The following is a 17,512-nucleotide window of genomic DNA, read 5'->3' as shown; positions in this document are numbered from 1 at the left end:
AAAAAGTTGACATGACAGGCATGTTGTGACACAGTTTTCTATGGTCTACATTGCACTCACTTTCAAAATGACCCGAAGTGGCAGCTTTGATGTTCACGAACGTCTAGGGTTGCCAACCGTCCCGTATTGGGCGGGACATCCCGTTTTTTGGGTAATTTTAATTTGTCCCTTCAGGGACAGGTCCTGCCCCTCACTCCAATGCTGTGGTGTAAATCGCGTAATTGCTGTGAGAAGCGCTATTACCGCGAGTCGCGGTCATCTGCGATTTAAAACCATTCACTGTTGCCATATCCTGAATTTTTAAGCTATACTGACAAAATAGGCATCAAATTAAACTAGAGCAGATGGTGCAGCCAGTGGATACAGCCTAACTGTTCGATAAGGACAGCAGATAGCATAAAAAAAAACCCTTCCGAAACAGGATAGACCTCAGCCTATAGTAGGGGAGCTTTTCTGCCTCACTCCTGCCTTTGTGATGTCTTTCTCTCTTCTTCTTCTGCTATGAAGCATTGCAGAAGGTTCTTAGGGTTTTCAAATGGACAATTAAGCAAATATCAGGGTTTTACAGCTACAGCAAATACTTTTTCAGTTAATGACATTGCCTTCATAAATATGGCCTGATGAATTATTTGGCCAAAGTTTAAAAGAGAAAAATGAGACAATAATATTAGAATTGTTTGTTATTTTGCATTAAGTTACTTAAAAATATCCATTAATTGGTCTATTAATTTTTAAAAGCTCTATTTTAGAAATGAATTTGTAGTGGCCTACATTTGAAACACTCACCTAAAGGCGATTCGGTACTGTAACTATTTTGGGGCACTGGGGTGCGTGTACAGGGCCTGTACCGGTACTTGTCCGCACCCGGAACAAAGTGTCCCTCATTTGGATATGAGAAAGTTGGCAACCCTACGAACATCCCCAGCAAATAGATACATTGTAGATAATCAGAGTGTGAACGTGGATTTAGCGCCATGAATCACATCCTTACTGATGAGCGCAACAGAATGAATGTATCCACACTGACCGCCTTCTTTTCCTCGCTGTCAATGGGCCAGACGTGCGTTCCTTCCCTGCTGAGAAATTCGCAGAAATGTGGATTAAAGAAGGGCGAAACGCTGCGGATAGCGCACCGACGGGAAAGCAGAAAAGGCCACATGAACTGCGCCATCAGAACAAACTGTTCATTTAGTGTATTTCAGTGATTTTCGAGTCACTGTCCATTTAATCCGGAGGGAGAGAAACATCACAGCAACGCGACAAGCAATGCGAACTTTGTTGTGTTAGTGTTCGTGTATTTAGTCAGAGAGATAGGAAGATGAATTTACTATCTCTGGTTTAGTGTTCGTTTTCATTTAGTGTTATTCATTTGATATCATCGGATGTTATTGAGCTGTTAGCCTATTGTTACCTTAATTTTGTGACGTTTCATGATTAAAAAAAAAAAAAACATCCCCCCCTTCTGTTTTTTTTGACAAATCGCAGCGTGTGTGTGTGTGTGTATAGATAGATAGATAGATAGATAGATAGATAGATAGATAGATAGATAGATAGATAGATAGATAGATATATTCCAAACAAAAATTTTTCCACCATTACTGAGGGACAAAATGGGATTATATAAAAGGCAAAATGTGTGAGAAGTGAATGCATGCAGAAGTAGAGAAAAATACAATAAAAACACTCAGTAGTGTGTATTGACTGTGTCCCTGGTGCTGCTGTTGATGTGACACATTTCTCTCAACTCTTTAGTGCAACAGAGAAAAGGCCAAATTCTCCTGAAGTCAGCTGTGTGTCCTTGAAGAGTGATCGGTCAATGCCGGCCTTCATGGACTTTAAAGGTGGACCATCCTCTCAGGAAAGGTATTCATTTCTTTTCCTCTTGCTCATCATTATCTAATCTTCAGACACATCTTTAGAAACAGTTTCTCAGAATGGAATTTTTAACCTCAGTCTAAAGGGGTTTGAAGATGATCCTATGATGAACCATAACTTATTGGTATGATCTCATTCTTGCCCAGTTTCTATTTCTGTGGCTAAAAGTGCTCTTTCCTACGCTGAAGGGATTGGATCAGTACAGCAGGGGTGTCATTTGTAGTCATGTAACGATTCACCCAATTCATGTTTCCATTTGATTCTCAATATTGCATTCACAGTTCGTTTTTACCCATGATATTTTTGAAAAAAATCAGTGAAGAAAATTTCATTCCTAAATACAATGCAACTTTTCTTTTACTAGTGTTTATCAAGTTAAATATTTCTTTTCTGAAATTATTATTTCATTTTCTTTACCATCTGGGGACGAGAGCTTCACCGGCAAAGCTCAGGAAGGCTTTAGAATGAGTAGGTCATGTATTTAGATAAATATCTTTGAGTTTTTATCATACAAGCATAATTAACATATACAACTCCGATTCCAAAAAAGTTGGGACAAAGTACAAATTGTAAATAAAAACAGAATGCAATGATGCAGAAGTTTCAAAATTCCATATTTTATTCAGAATAGAACATAGATGACATATCAAATGTTTAAACTGAGAAAATGTATCATTTAAAGAGAAAAATTAGGTGATTTTAAATTTCATGACAACACCACATCTCAAAAAAGTTGGGACAAGGCCATGTTTACACTGTGAGACATCCCCTTTTCTCTTTACAACAGTCTGTAAACGTCTGGGGACTGAGGAGACAAGTTGCTCAAGTTTAGGGATAGGAATGTTAACCCATTCTTGTCTAATGTAGGATTCTAGTTGCTCAACTGTCTTAGGTCTTTTTTTGTCGTATCTTCCATTTTATGATGCGCCAAATGTTTTCTGTGGGTGAAAGATCTGAACTGCAGGCTGGCCAATTCAGTACCCGGACCCTTCTTCTACACAGCCATGATGCTGTAATTGATGCAGTATGTGGTTTGGCATTGTCATGGTGGAAAATGCAAGGTCTTCCCTGAAAGAGACGTCGTCTGGATGGGAGCATATGCTGCTCTAGAACCTGGATATACCTTTCAGCATTGATGGTGTCTTTCCAGATGTGTAAGCTGCCCATGCCACACGCACTAATGCAACCCCATACCATCAGAGATGCAGGCTTCTGAACTGAGCGCTGATAACAACTTGGGTCATCCTTCTCCTCTTTAGTCCGAATGACACGGCGTCCCTGATTTCCATAAATAACTTCAAATTTTGATTCGTCTGACCACAGAACAGTTTTCCACTTTGCCACAGTCCATTTTAAATGAGCCTTGGCCCAGAGAAGACGTCTGCACTTCTGGATCATGTTTAGATACGGCTTCTTCTTTGAACTATAGAGTTTTAGCTGGCAACGGCGGATGGCACGGTGAATTGTGTTCACAGATAATGTTCTCTGGAAATATTCCTGAGCCCATTTTGTGATTTCCAATACAGAAGCATGCCTGTATGTGATGCAGTGCCGTCTAAGGGCCCGAAGATCACGCGCACCCAGTATGGTTTTCCGGCCTTGACCCTTACGCACAGAGATTTTTCCAGATTCTCTGAATCTTTTGATGATATTATGCACTGTAGATGATGATAAGTTCAAACTCTTGGCAATTTTACACTGTTGAACTCCTTTCTGATATTGCTGCACTATTTGTCGGCGCAGAATTAGGGGGATTGGTGATCCTCTTCCCATCTTTACTTCTGAGAGCCACTGCCACTCCAAGATGCTCTTTTTATACCCAGTCATGTTAATGACCTATTGCCAATTGACCTAATGAGTTGCAATTTGGTTCTCCAGCTGTTCCTTTTTTGTACCTTTAACTTTTCCAGCCTCTTATTGCCCCTGTCCCAACTTTTTTGAGATGTGTTGCTGTCATGAAATTTCAAATGAGCCAATATTTGGCATGAAATTTCAAAATGTCTCACTTTCAACATTTGATATGTTGTCTATGTTCTATTGTGAATACAATATCAGTTTTTGAGATTTGTAAATTATTGCATTCCGTTTTTATTTACAATTTGTACTTTGTCCCAACTTTTTTGGAATCGGGGTTGTAGACAGAAACTTTATACTTTACACTTTTCTCTGTGCCCACTGCCAAATAATAGTATTTTTTTTTAAATTACCTAAATTAGATGAAACATCAAACTTGTCACCTCACTCAGTCCCACCAGACTCGGCGCACTGAGCGCACACTTACACATTCATAAAAGACTGTTCCCATGGTAACGGCATGATCATCATTTTCAGTCTTTCAGTTTCGATTGGTTTCTCTTTTGCGGTGGGAACGCCCACCATAAACAGGATAAAATCTGTCAGCCATAGTTTAGGCTGTTTGGAGGTAAAACTTGTTGTGAGATGGCACACAGATTTTATGCACTTTGGATGATTCAGGACAGCGATTCAATTTCAGGACAGTGATGAAATTCATGATTCAGTTCATGATTCAGGACAGTGATTCAATTCAATCTTGAGAACTGTGACACTGATGATGAGCTCTGCATTTTTTTTTACTTCGACTCGATCCCGCTGAAGATCAACTCAAGTAAGTGTAATTATTTCTTCTGTTTCTGATGAGCAGATCGGTTGATATGCATGCGCTGTAGTGCAGACACAGGAAAAATAACTAAGCAATTTTTTCCAGAGTTAAAAGTGTTTTCCTCAAAAATATTAATTTTGCTTTATTTTGAGTTTAGAGAGTAGAATTTGGAGTTGGAGCAAAATTAGAGAGTAACTGTGTAACAGAGTAACAGAGTTGACTGTGGCTCTGAACTTAGTAAAATAGTACAAGAGTTAATTTCAAGACACACTGAATAGAGTCAAATACCAAAATAAAGTCAAATCCCAGATAAATGAAGCTGTTGTGAAAAGCAGTTTTAGAACTGTGTTGGAATGTGTGAAAAACATGACCTTACTCATTGGGACTTGACCTGATGGGATTAAGAGTTAATCTGATGGGATTAAGAGTTGGCAGTGGGAGGGGGTTTCACTCTTCTCATTGAATGGAATTTTTTTTACCCTTCTCATTGAATACCCCTCCCACTGCCAATCCTTTATCCCCAAATAATTGGACATAAATTTTTTGATGGCCAGTTAATTATCCAAATCAATGGAGCAGATTTAAATTTTTGTGCTCGATACAGTCCAAAGACTGAACAGAATCACCTCAAAACGGTTCATCTCAATGGGTAAAGTCATGTTTTGTTTTGTTTTGTTTTTTCCACACATTCCAACACAGTTCTAAAACTGCTTTTTACAATGTCTTCATGTATCTGTTATTTTTTTAAAGTACAATCATGACATACAGACTCCAGAAATGATATTGTAGCTGAAATTGTGCTGAATGCAAAAAAGTCATATGAATTTGAAAATACTGCTTAGAGTTGTTGAAATTGACAACAAGATCAGAGCACGCCAAAATAGTGCCAGAAAATACCCTCAGACCCCAGAGGGTTAAGAACCAACAATAATTATTTGCCCACATTTGTAGAAGTTGGAGTAAAATATAACAGCTTATTAAATAAAATATTATTTTTATTAAAAATGAAAAAAGTTAAAAATAAATTGGCCTTTTCTAAAGGTTTCTGAACATTTGTACTCCCTCCATTTTCTTCTCTTTTCTTTATCTTTCAGCAGTCTGTAAAAAGAGAGCTCTTATTTCTTGTTAAATCTATTTGTACAATCACACAGCAGCTCTTTCCCGTTTTAGATCTGGTTTTGTGGCATTAGAGCTGTGTTACTTCCACCTTTGTCAAAGTCATGTGTTTGTTTTCTACGCCCTGTAGGCCAATTGGCCTGTCAGTTACCATCCTCTTACAAGGCTGTCTGTGTCTATCTTGAGCACACTTGAAGTCACGTGTATTCCTGCTATTTTATGTTATTACACCCTCTGCTGTCGAAACAATACAGTTACAGCTAGAAAGCACAAAGAGATGACACAGCCTGATAATAATTGCGATTATTTTTTAATTTTGTCGATTTGAATCGTTATAAATTTGTCTCCTGATTTTTCATTGCATGATATATCGTTACATGCCTAATCAGCGGGGTGTGAAACCTGTTGGTGCAGTGGGATTTTCAAACCCACACTAATCCAAGATTTTTAATGTTACTTGTTCCTGGTGCCATTACTTATTTGTCACCCACTTCAGTATAATAAGACAACTTCACCTTCAAATATTAGAGTTAAACTAGCGAACAAAACATATTAACTATTAACAAAACCTACAACTCAGACTGAACTCTTAATGAATGAAAGAGTAAACACGTCCTTTTCACATGGAACACCTGTTAAGAGAATGTTAATCATCTCTGATCATTAGATTGGATTAGATCTGATCATTAGATTGGATTAGATCTGATCATTAGATTGGATTAGATCTGATCATTAGATTGGATTTGATCTGATCATTAGATTGGATTCGATCTGTGGCTAAAATTATGTTGATAAACACAGAAACCCAGCATCAGTGGATTAGTGTGTATTGACTGTGTCCCTGGTGCTGCTGTTGATGTGACACATTTCTCTCAACTCTTTAGTGCAACAGAGAAAAGGCCAGATTCTCCTGAAGTCAGCTGTGTGTCCTTGAAGAGTGAGTGGTCAATGCCGGCCTTTATGGACTTTAAATGTGGACCATCCTCTCAGGAAAGGTATTCATTTCTTTTCCTCTTGCTCATCATTATCTAATCTTCAGACACATCTTTAGAAACAGTTTCTCAGAATGGAATTTTTAACCTCAGTCTAAAGTGGTTTGAAAATGATCCTACGATGAACCATAACTTATTGGTACTAACATTAGTGTGTTGCTCATTTAGTTGGTAAGAAACTTTTTTTCTCATTCTCACCCAGTTTCTATTTAAGTGGCTGGAAATGCTCTCTCCTATGCTGAAGGGACTGGATCAGTCCAGCAGGGGGTTTCATTTGTCGTCATGTAACAATTTACTCAATTCAGGATTCCATTTGATTCTCAATGTCGGGTTCACAATTCATTTTTACCCATGACATTTTTGAAAACAATTAAATGGAGAAAATTTCATTCCAAAATAAAATGCAGCTTTTCTTTTGCTATTCTTTATCAAGTTAAACTTTCCTTTTCTTAAATTATTATTTCTTTTTTTTTTATAACTAACAATAATTATTTGCCCACATTTGTCAAGGTCAGACTAAAATGAAATAGCCTATCAACTAAAATATTCCTTTTATTAAAAATGAAAAGTTAAAGGAGAACTGAAGGCAAATTTTTTATGATCAAAATTATATTGATCTCATTTTATTAAATATAGGAATGCATTTTGATCACTATTTTGTCACTGCTATAGCAAGTTATGAGTGTTTGAAATATGCTCTGTAATATATCAGTCTATATGTCAAAGCAATGGCCGTAAACGAGATTCATTGAGACCTGTGTGAGACATCGTAGGACGGAAGTAAAACGTACAGCGGAAATCAAAGTGACCAACATCTGCCAACGTTCCCTGTGTCTGAAATCGCTCACTCGTTCACTACTCCCTATATAGGGAATTACTACAAGTATATAGAGGACTGTATAGTGAGCTCATTGGTAAAATGAAAAAAACTCTTTCGGACACTAGTCCGTCACGCTGATATTTACGTCATTACTGTTGCACAATTAAAACGTGCCAGATCAGTCGGCCGGTGGGTTTCAAAATAATAAATACATGCGTGTGTTTTTGTGATAAATCCATATGATACTGAGCGCATTTCCCACATTAATAAATACAAAGTACCTGCAGCTTTCAGTTCTTTTCAATCAAGGCTGAATACTTTCTTCTTTGCCGCTGCCTTTTATTCAATCAAACTTGAGACTTTTAATTTGATTTCTTTCAGTTCGACTGCAATGCATGATGGGATATCTTGCTTTGATTAGTGACCATCGTTGCACCGTACTTTTTGTGATGCATTGTGGGATACCTTGGTTGCACTATATAGGGTGTAAATAATCCTCACTAAGGTTTCGGACAGCACTACAAAATGGCGCTCTCACTATATAGTGCCTTATATAGTGAGTAGGGAGCGATTTCGGACATAGACGAGCGTGCCCTCTTTCGAATGCTATTGTAATCAAGCCGGAACTTTTGTTTGTTTTGATAGCAATCAGGAAAGTTTGAAAAAAGTAGGCAGTGTAAGATACTGAAAGTCAGTGAATACGACGGATGCACAGTTCACAACTTTATTGTGTGTAATCCCTTGTACAACTGAAGAACAAGCCAGATCAACCCCATATGTATTACCTTCTTAGACTGCTAGTGCCCCCCCAGTGGCAGAACAATACATTACATCTCCCTTTCTTCAGTCTATAAAGAACACCTTACATTGTTTTAAAGGGCTCAGTAATGAAATCACCTTTGAGCATAATCAGCTTAACATTAATTAACAATTAAACATTAGGCTGCCTAACAAGTAACGATTAGAACAAAGTAACAAAGAACTGCTTAGCACAATATAATTTGTCTCAATGACTAAAATGACATCTGACTTTGGCAATGCATATCAGAACTAGTTACTGTATGAACCCATTAGACTACAATAATAATAAGTAGCCTACAGATCAAGTCTTTTAGGAGGCTTTACTACTCTGCCCTGTTTAGTGATGTAGGGCACGGGGTTCGATGCTTGGCCAGAGTTCAAACATTTCTCTGTCGGTGGGCCTAAAGTCTCACCCAGTGAAGGAAGTGTCTCTGCTGTACCTGCTCTGCTGACGGCTGCACCTGGCTGGACTGTGCTTGGATGGATGGCTGGACCTGGCGGGATGGCTGGACCTGGATCGGCGGCTGGTTCCATCCATGGGTCATCCGGTATGAAGTGTCGAGACTGGTTGGCCATGGCTGTGCTCTTTCGTAGATGCGGCGGAACTCCTTTCCACCATGGTCCACGACATAGGACCTGGGGGCATTGTGCTCTCGGATGACGACTGCCGGAGACCTCTTTTTGTTGCCTGGGTACAGTTGCATCCTCACCTCTTCTCCTGGTACCAGTGTCGAGTGATGTGGTGTTGTTCTGTTTTTATCATAGTAATGCTTCTGGAGGGCTTTGGAGCGGTTGAGCAGGTGTCTGACTTCAGAGGAGTTGTATGCCTTTGGAATCAACAGCTGTTGGGCAGCGGGGAGTTGGTTCCTGGGTCTCCTACCCATCAGTAGCTGTGCTGGAGACAGTTCCACTGACTCCAGGGGGGTCATCCTGTAATTGAGCAGGGCCAGGTGTTTATCTGGAGCCTTGTTCCAAAGTCTTTTCACTGTTTGCACTGCTCTCTCCGCCTCTCCATTAGAGTGGGGAGTGTGAGGGGATGCTGACTGATGCATTATGCCATAACTTTCACAGAAATCTCTGAACTCCTCACATGCGTACTGCGGGCCGTTATCTGTTCGAATGACAGTGGGAATGCCATGTCTGCTAAACTGAGATTTCAGCACTTCAATGGTGGTACGGCTACGCTGGTCTTTGAGCTCATCCACTTCAATGAACTTTGAAAAATAGTCCACTAGGATGATGTAGTGTTTGCCTTCAAACTCAAAAATGTCTGATGCCACCTGTTCGAAAGGAAGCTCAGGAGTTTCTGTCGGTTTTAGTGGCAATTTGGGTAGCTTGTTTTGGAATTCTGCACATGTGCTGCAATTTCTCACCACCTCCTCTATCTGAGCATTCATGCCTGGCCAGTAAAGTACTTCACGCGCTCTCTGCTTGTTCTTCACTATTCCTAAGTGAGACTGGTGTATGAGCTTTAACATGTATTGCCTCATAGTTGGTGGGACGACGATACGCAGCCCCTTGTATACCACTCCATCACATACCGTAAGTTGACTTCTTGAGTCCCAGTATGGCTGGACAGCGGCTGGTGCGTCCCTCCTATGCTCTGGCCAACCATGCTGTATTGCATGTTGCAGGGAGCTTAGTTCTTTCTTTGTGCGATCCTTAAGCTCAACATACCTCTCTTCACTCACAGCTACGTAATTCAGCATGGACACACATTCCAACTCTTTCAGCTCTGGAGTGTTGTATGGTAGCTGGGCTCTTGACAGTGTGTCTGGCAGCTCCATATCCTTTCCCTTCCTATATCTGACAGTCAAGTCATACCATTGCAGGCGGAGGCGCATCCTCTGAATGCGCATGGGTGTAGACAGGAGAGACTTTTTGAAGATGTCCTCCAGTGGCTTGTGGTCATTATACACTGTGACTGGCTTGCCAAAGATGTAATGGTAAAATTTGGCACATGCATGGACGATAGACAGCATCTCTTTTTCTATCTGTGCATAGCGTGTTTCGGCATCAGTCATAGACCTGGATGAGAAGGCGACCGGATGATTGTCTTGCAAAAGTACAGCGCCCAGTCCACTGCTGCTGGCGTCACAGAAAATGTCCACAGGTTCTGCCGGATCGAAGTACTTCAGCACCGGAGGATTTGAACAGAGGTCTTTGAGCCTGGCGAAGGCTTTTGCCTGAGCTGGTTGCCATGTGAACTCCACATTACTTTTCAGAAGTTGTCGCAGAGGTGCATCTTCTTCACTCAGGTTCGGTATGAATTTGGACAAATATGTGACAAATCCTAGGAATTGGCGGACCCCCTCCTTGTCAGTGGGTGCTGCCATACCCCTGACAGCTTCGACTTTGGCTGGGTCTGGTTTCAGGCCATCTGCAGTCAGTAAGTGCCCCACGTATGGCACCTGGCTTTGCCGAATGTGACACTTATTGAAATTCAGCTTCAAGTTGTAGCTGGTTGCTCGCTCAATCACTTTGAGCAGGATTTCATCATGCATTTCTACATTGGGTGCCGCGATCAATATGTCATCCATGATGGCTATGGCTCCCGTTATGCCTTCAAGCATGCCATCCATGATGCGCTGATATATTTCCAGGGCGCATTTGATGCCAAATGGTAGCCTTAGCCACCTGAATCTGCCAATAGGCGTGTTAAAGATTGTGAGCACTGAGGACTCTTCATCCAATTCAATTTGGAGGAATCCCGATTTTGCATCGAGGACAGAGAAGATCTGTGCACCAGGCATTGAGGCTACAACCTCCTCGACAGTTCGCATCGGGTAGTGCTCTCTTTTGATTACTTTATTTAAATTGCTGGGATCTGTGCAGATTTGTATCTTGTCTCCCCTGCAGACTGCCACCATTGAACTCACCCATTCAGTGGGCTGCTCCACTCTTGCAATGTATCCATCTTCCTCCATCTCATGGAGTTTCTGCACGATCTTTTCTTTAAGCACAGCTGGCTGCCTGCGCACTGGATGGACAACACCTTTGGCGTTGGGCTCTATTTTTATTGTGTACTTGCCAGGTAAGGTTCCTGTTGTGTGAACTAGTTCAGGGAAGTCACATAGGCCTTGTGGAATAGTCGCTGAAAGGCTGACCTCGCATGCTCGTGTCTCAGAGGCGGTCTGCAGGGAGTCCAGTCTCGCTATCAAGCCTAAAGCTTCAGCTGTGGACCCACTAAGTACACTCTCTTGGGCGATATCCACTATCTCAAATTCAGCCTTCGCGGTGTGCTCTTTGTAGTGGACTGGTAGATCAACTGCAGCCACTGGCTTGAGCTTGTGGTTCGAGTAAGAGCGCAGCAGCTTGTTAGAGCGCTTCAATTCACCTGCATGCATGAGCTGCTGGTAACTGTTCAGAGTCAAAGTATTGCATTTGGCACCAGTATCTATTCTAAATTGAACTTCCTGGGACAGAATGTTCACATGTACTGACCATTTATCAGCTGCTAATGAGTCAACGGGGTGTACAGTGTCAGTCAGGCTAATGTTCAGAATCTCTTCTTCTGCCTCGGGCACTTCCACGTCCAGTGTGTGAACAGCACGTTTGCGGCACACCGCCATCCAGTGGTTAGCTTTGTGGCGTAAGAACATGTGGAGCCTTTGGCTGGACACTTTCCATCATTCCACTTGTGTTCAGGGTGCTTGCCGCAGCTAGGACAGAAAGCTAGCGGCTTCTGCTGAGCAAACTTCCAACGTTCTGAGGGATAACGAGTTTTCCGACTTTGGCTGGTAGCTCTGGGCGGAGTGTTTTCCGATACGGTAGACACTTGCGAGCATAAGGATTCATCGCGGACTATTTTCATTTGTTTCTGAGACATTTCATATTGTTGTGCAATCTCTATGGCCTTTGCCAGCATCAGCTCCTCCCCTTTGTCTAGCAATCGTTCCTGCACTTTTTTCTCACAGACACCCGCGATAATGGCATCGATAAGCATGTCATCTGGTTCTGCATATTCACAGTCCATTAAAAGTATCCTTAAGTCTTTCACAAAATTGTCAAAACCCTCACTAGTACCTTGTTTCCTGTGCTTGAAGCGGTGACGAGCTATCCTCTTATTCTTCCTCGGTCTGACGTAGGTTTCAAACTTATCCAGCACTTTTTCAGGATCCTCCTTATCCCCAGCAGCCCAGGTCAGTGTTTTATAAATTTCTCTGCCTTGCTCCCCGATCCACATACCTAGCCAGCCAGCCTTCTGCTTCCCGCTTAGCTCAGATAGGGGTCCATCAAAAACGAAGGAAACGTGGCTTCTAAACCTATCGAATTCTTGATATAAATCAGCCGCATCCCAGTCAATCCTTGGGTGCTCAAACGGTGGGGTAGCCATGGTCCACTTCTGACACCATGTAAGATACTGAAAGTCAGTGAATACGACGGATGCACAGTTCACAACTTTATTGTGTGTAATCCCTTGTACAACTGAAGAACAAGCCAGATCAACCCCATATGTATTACCTTCTTAGACTGCTAGTGCCCCCCAGTGGCAGAACAATACATTACAGGCAGTAATCGTCATTTAAACTCCTATTTCTTGTTAAATCTATTTGTACAATCACACAGCGGCTCTTTCCCATTTTAGATCTGTTTTTGTTTTTTTGTGGCATTAGAGCTGTGTTACTTCCACCTTTGTCAAAGTCATGTGTTTGTTTTCTACGCCCTGTAGGCCAATTGGCCTGTCAGTTACCATCCTCTTACAATGCTGTCTGCATCTATATTGAGCACACTTGAAGTCACGTGTATTCCTGCTATTTTATGTTGTTACACCCTCTGCTGTTGAAACAATACAGTTACAGCTAGAAAACATGAAGAGATGACACAGCCTGATAATAATTGCGATTCATTTTTATTTATGTTGAATCGAATCGTTGTAAATTTGTCTTGTGATTTTTTTTTTTTTGGTCGCATAATATATCATTACATGCCAAATCAGTGGGGTGTGAAACCTGTTGGTGCAGTGGGATTTTCAAACCCACACTAATCCAAGATTTTGCAAATGTTACTTGTTCCTGGTGCCATTACTTGTTTGTCACCCACTTCAGTATAATAAGGCAACTTCACCTTCAAATATTAATGAGTTCAACTAGGGAACAAAACATATTAACTATTAACAAAACCTACAACTCAGACTGAACTCTTAATGAATGAAAGGGTAAACACGTCCTTTTCATATGGAACACCTGTTAAGAGAATGTTAATCATCTCTGATCATTAGATTGGATTAGACCTGATCATTAGATTGGATTAGATCTGATCATTAGATTGGATTTGATCTGATCATTAGATTGGATTTGATCTGATCATTAGATCGGATCTGATCTGTGGCTAAAATTATTTTGATAAACACAGAAACCCAGTGTCAGTGGATTAGTGTGTATTGACTGTGTCCCTGGTGCTGCTGTTGATGTGAAACATTTCTCTCAACTCTTTAGTGCAACAGAGAAAAGGCCAAATTCTCCTGAAGTCAGCTGTGTGTCCTTGAAGAGTGAGCGGTCAATGCCAGCCTTTATGGACTTTAAAGGTGGACCATCCTCTCAGGAAAGGTATTCATTTCTTTTCCTCTTGCTCATCATTATCTAATCTTCAGACACATCTTTAGAAACAGTTTCTCAGAATGGAATTTTTAACCTCAGTCTAAAGGGGATTGAAAATGATCCTACAATGAACCATAACTTATTGGTACTAACATTAGTGTGTTGCTCATTTAGTTTGTAGGACACTTTTTTTCTCGTTCTCACCCAGTTTCTATTTCAGTGGCTGGAAATGCTCTCTCCTACGCTGAAGGGATTGGATCAGAACAGCAGGGGGTTTCATTTGTCATCATGTAACGATTCACTCAATTCATGATTCCACTTGATTCACAATGTTGGTGTAGTGCTTGCAATGTGTGGGTGGAGCACAGAGGACGGCAGGACAACGCTTAGAGGCAGAGAAGGCTTATTTATTAGACAACTTTTCAGTCGAGATGCAGCGTAAGCCCACATACACACACACACACACTCTGCTTCCGGTCCCGGGTTGCGCTCCCTCTGCTCTCTCTCTGCCTCCTTAAATAGGGAGCGGTTACTGGGAAGACACACACAAAACACAGGTTAACTACCGTCAGGTGTAGCGATTCTGCCACTCACCTTCCCTGGCTCCGCCCTCCTGTCACAGACCGGTGCTTGACCACGCCCCCGCTGCCACATACTCCCACTGCCCGACTCAGGCCGGGCTCCTGTCCGGCCCGCAGCCGACTCCCCCCCCCCCCCCCTTGACGGGAGAGGAAGTCCGCCATGACCATCTGCGCCCCCGGCCTGTGGACCACCTTGAAGTTGAAGGGTTGGAGTGCCAGATACCAACGGGTGATCCGCGCGTTGGCATCCTTCATGCGGTGGAGCCACTGGAGGGGCGCGTGGTCCGAACAGAGGGTGAAAGGGTGCCCCAGCAGGTAGTAACGGAGGGTGAGGACCGCCCACTTGATCGCCAGGCACTCTTTCTCAATCGTGCTGTTGCGCCCCTCACGCACTGACAGCTTCCGACTGTTGTAAAGGACCGGGCGATTCTCCCCCTCCACCTGCTGGGACAAAATGGCCCCCAGCCCTCTGTCCAATGCATCCGTCTGTAACATAAAAAGGAGAGAGAAGTCAGGGGAGTGTAAAAGTGGCCCCCCACACAGTGCAGCCTTTACCTCAGAGAAAGCCCGCCGGCACTGCTCCATCCACTGGACCGGATCTGGCGCCCCCTTTTTAGTGAGGTCAGTCAGCGGGCTGGTGACGTCCGAATAATTAGGTATAAACCTACGATAGTAGCCAGCCAGCCCCAGGAACTGTCTCACCCCCTTTTTGGTCTTGGGCCTCGGGCAGGCCGCAATCGCTGCTGTCTTATTAATTTGGGGACGCACCTGCCCGTTGCCCAAGTGGAAGCCCAGATACCGTACTTCCACCCACCCAATCGCACACTTCTTTGGGTTGGCAGTGAGTCCCGCCTGCCTCAGCGACCTAAGGACGGCCCTCAGGTGTTGCAGGTGCCGCTGCAAGTCATTACTATAAATGATAATATCGTCTAAATAAGCGGCCGCATAGGTGGCGTGGGGCCGGAGGACCCTGTCCATCAGCCGCTGAAACGTAGCGGGCGCCCCAAACAGCCCAAACGGAAGTGTGACGAACTGGTGTAAGCCGAACGGTGTGGAAAAGGCCGTTTTCTCCGGGGATAATGGAGTCAAGGGGATCTGCCAATATCCCTTCGTCAAATCCAGTGTCGAGTAAAAGCAAGCCATGCCTAGTCGATCGAGCAGCTCATCAATACGAGGCATTGGGTACGCGTCGAATTTAGACACCGCGTTGACTTTTCTATAGTCCACACAGAACCGGACCGAGCCGTCGGCCTTGGGTACCAAGACCACCGGGCTGCTCCAGTCACTGTGGGACTCCTCGACGATGCCTAATTCGAGCATGGCCTAAAGTTCTTCCCAAACCACCTTTTTTTTTTGTTCGGGTAGCCTGTAAGGGCGGCTACACACTACCACCCCCGGGGGCGTCTCTATGTGGTGTTCTATGAGGTTAGTGCGACCGGGCAGGGGCGAGAACACATCCGAAAACTCGGCCTGCAACTGGGCGACCTCCGTGAGTTGGCTCGGGGAGAGGTGGTCTCCAGAGGGGACCGGAGAGGTACGTGCTGCCAATGTCCCTTTTTGAACCTCTGGCCCCAGCTCCGCCTTCTCCGGAACTACCGACACCAACGCCACGGGGACCTCCTCGTTCCAGAGTTTCAGCAGATTGAGGTGGTAGATCTGTAGTGCCCCCTCCCTGTCCATTCGCCTAACCTCATAGTCGACGCCCCCGACTCACCGTGTGACCTCAAAGGGTCCTTGCCACTTGGCGATTAATTTGGAGCTCGACGTGGGCAACAGGACGAGTACCTTATCTCCCGGAGTGAACTCTCTAAGGCGCGTGCCCTTGTTGTACAGGCGGACTTGCCGTTCCTGGGCCTGCCGCAAATTCTCCTGAGTTAGGTGGGTGAGCGTGTGGAGTTTTGCGCGCAGGTCCATAACGTACTGAATTTCATTTTTACTCTGTGAAGGTCCCTCCTCCCAATTTTCCCACAGTACATCCAAGATGCCGCGCGGCTTACGCCCGTATAATAATTAAAACGGGGAGAACTCCGTGGAGGCTTGGGGGACCTCTCGCACTGCAAATAAGGGTTCGAGACACTTATCCCAGTTATGTGCGTCCTCACTTACGAATTTTTTGATAATATTTTTGAGGGTGCGATTGAACCGTTCAACTAAACTGTCCGTCTGTGGGTGATAAATGCTGGTGCGGATCGGCTTAATACCCAATAGCCCATACAGTTCGCTCAGTGTTCGTGACATAAACAAGGTGCCTTGGTCAGTCAGAATCTCTTTCGGGATTCCAACCCGGGAGATGATGTGGAAGAGGGCCTCTGCAATACTGCGTGCTGAGATATTGCGAAGGGGCACCGCTTCCGGGTATCGCGTTGCATAGTCCACCAGGACCAATATAAAGCGGTACCCTCGTGTTGACCGATCTAATAGCCCGACGAGATCCATCCCAATTCTTTCGAACGGGGTCTCGATTAATGGTAGGGGGCGCAAGGGTGCTTTTGGAATGGCCGCTGGGTTTACTAACTGGCATTTGCGGCACGCCATACACCACTTACGGACGTCGCCGCGAATCCCCGGCCAATAGAATCGGGCCATTATCCGGGCTAGTGTTTTATCCTGCCCGAGGTGTCCAGCCATGGGATTAAAGTGAGCTGCCTGGAATACCAATTCCTGGCAGCTCTTTGGAATTAATAACAGTGTGACTCGCTCTTTCGTCTGAGTGTCCTGCGTCACTCGGTATAATCTATCCTTCAAAATGAAAAAATAGGGGAAGGACGGGGTGGCATTCGGCTGGAGCGTTTAACCATCGATTACTCTCACTTGGTCAAACGCGTGTCACAGAGTCTTGTCTCGTGATTGTTCCAGTGGGAAATCCGCGAGGGATTCCCCAATAGAAAGAGGAGGAGCCGGCGGCTCCTCACTCTGTCGCGGAGATGATGTAGACGGCTCTGCGACCGCAGCTCCAGCCAAAGCGACACTGGGACCCTCCCCTGTCAACCGGCAGGACCCACTCTTTACTAGGCGTGCCATTAAACCCTGAAATCCCGACCAATCAGTCCCCAAAATTAAAGAGTGGGTAAGGCGAGGATTAACCGCCGCCTTCACTATAGATTTTTCCCCTCTGAAATATATGTGGACCGACACCAATGGGTATCTGTGAACATCCCCGTGCACAC

The 17,512-nt window shown here is 43.8% G+C and overlaps 1 protein-coding gene across 1 annotated transcript in view; it reads right to left on the bottom strand.

Annotated features, from left to right (window-relative positions):
• Nucleotides 1–17,512, bottom strand: part of LOC132888209 (protein NLRC5-like) — a 951,571-nt gene that overhangs the window by 433,772 nt on the left and 500,287 nt on the right. The gene's annotated exons all lie outside the window — the stretch shown is intronic.

This window comes from Neoarius graeffei, chromosome 6, assembly GCF_027579695.1.
Source record: "Neoarius graeffei isolate fNeoGra1 chromosome 6, fNeoGra1.pri, whole genome shotgun sequence".
Taxonomy (NCBI): Eukaryota; Metazoa; Chordata; class Actinopteri; order Siluriformes; family Ariidae; genus Neoarius; species Neoarius graeffei.
This window is presented reverse-complemented; position numbering and strand designations above follow the sequence as displayed.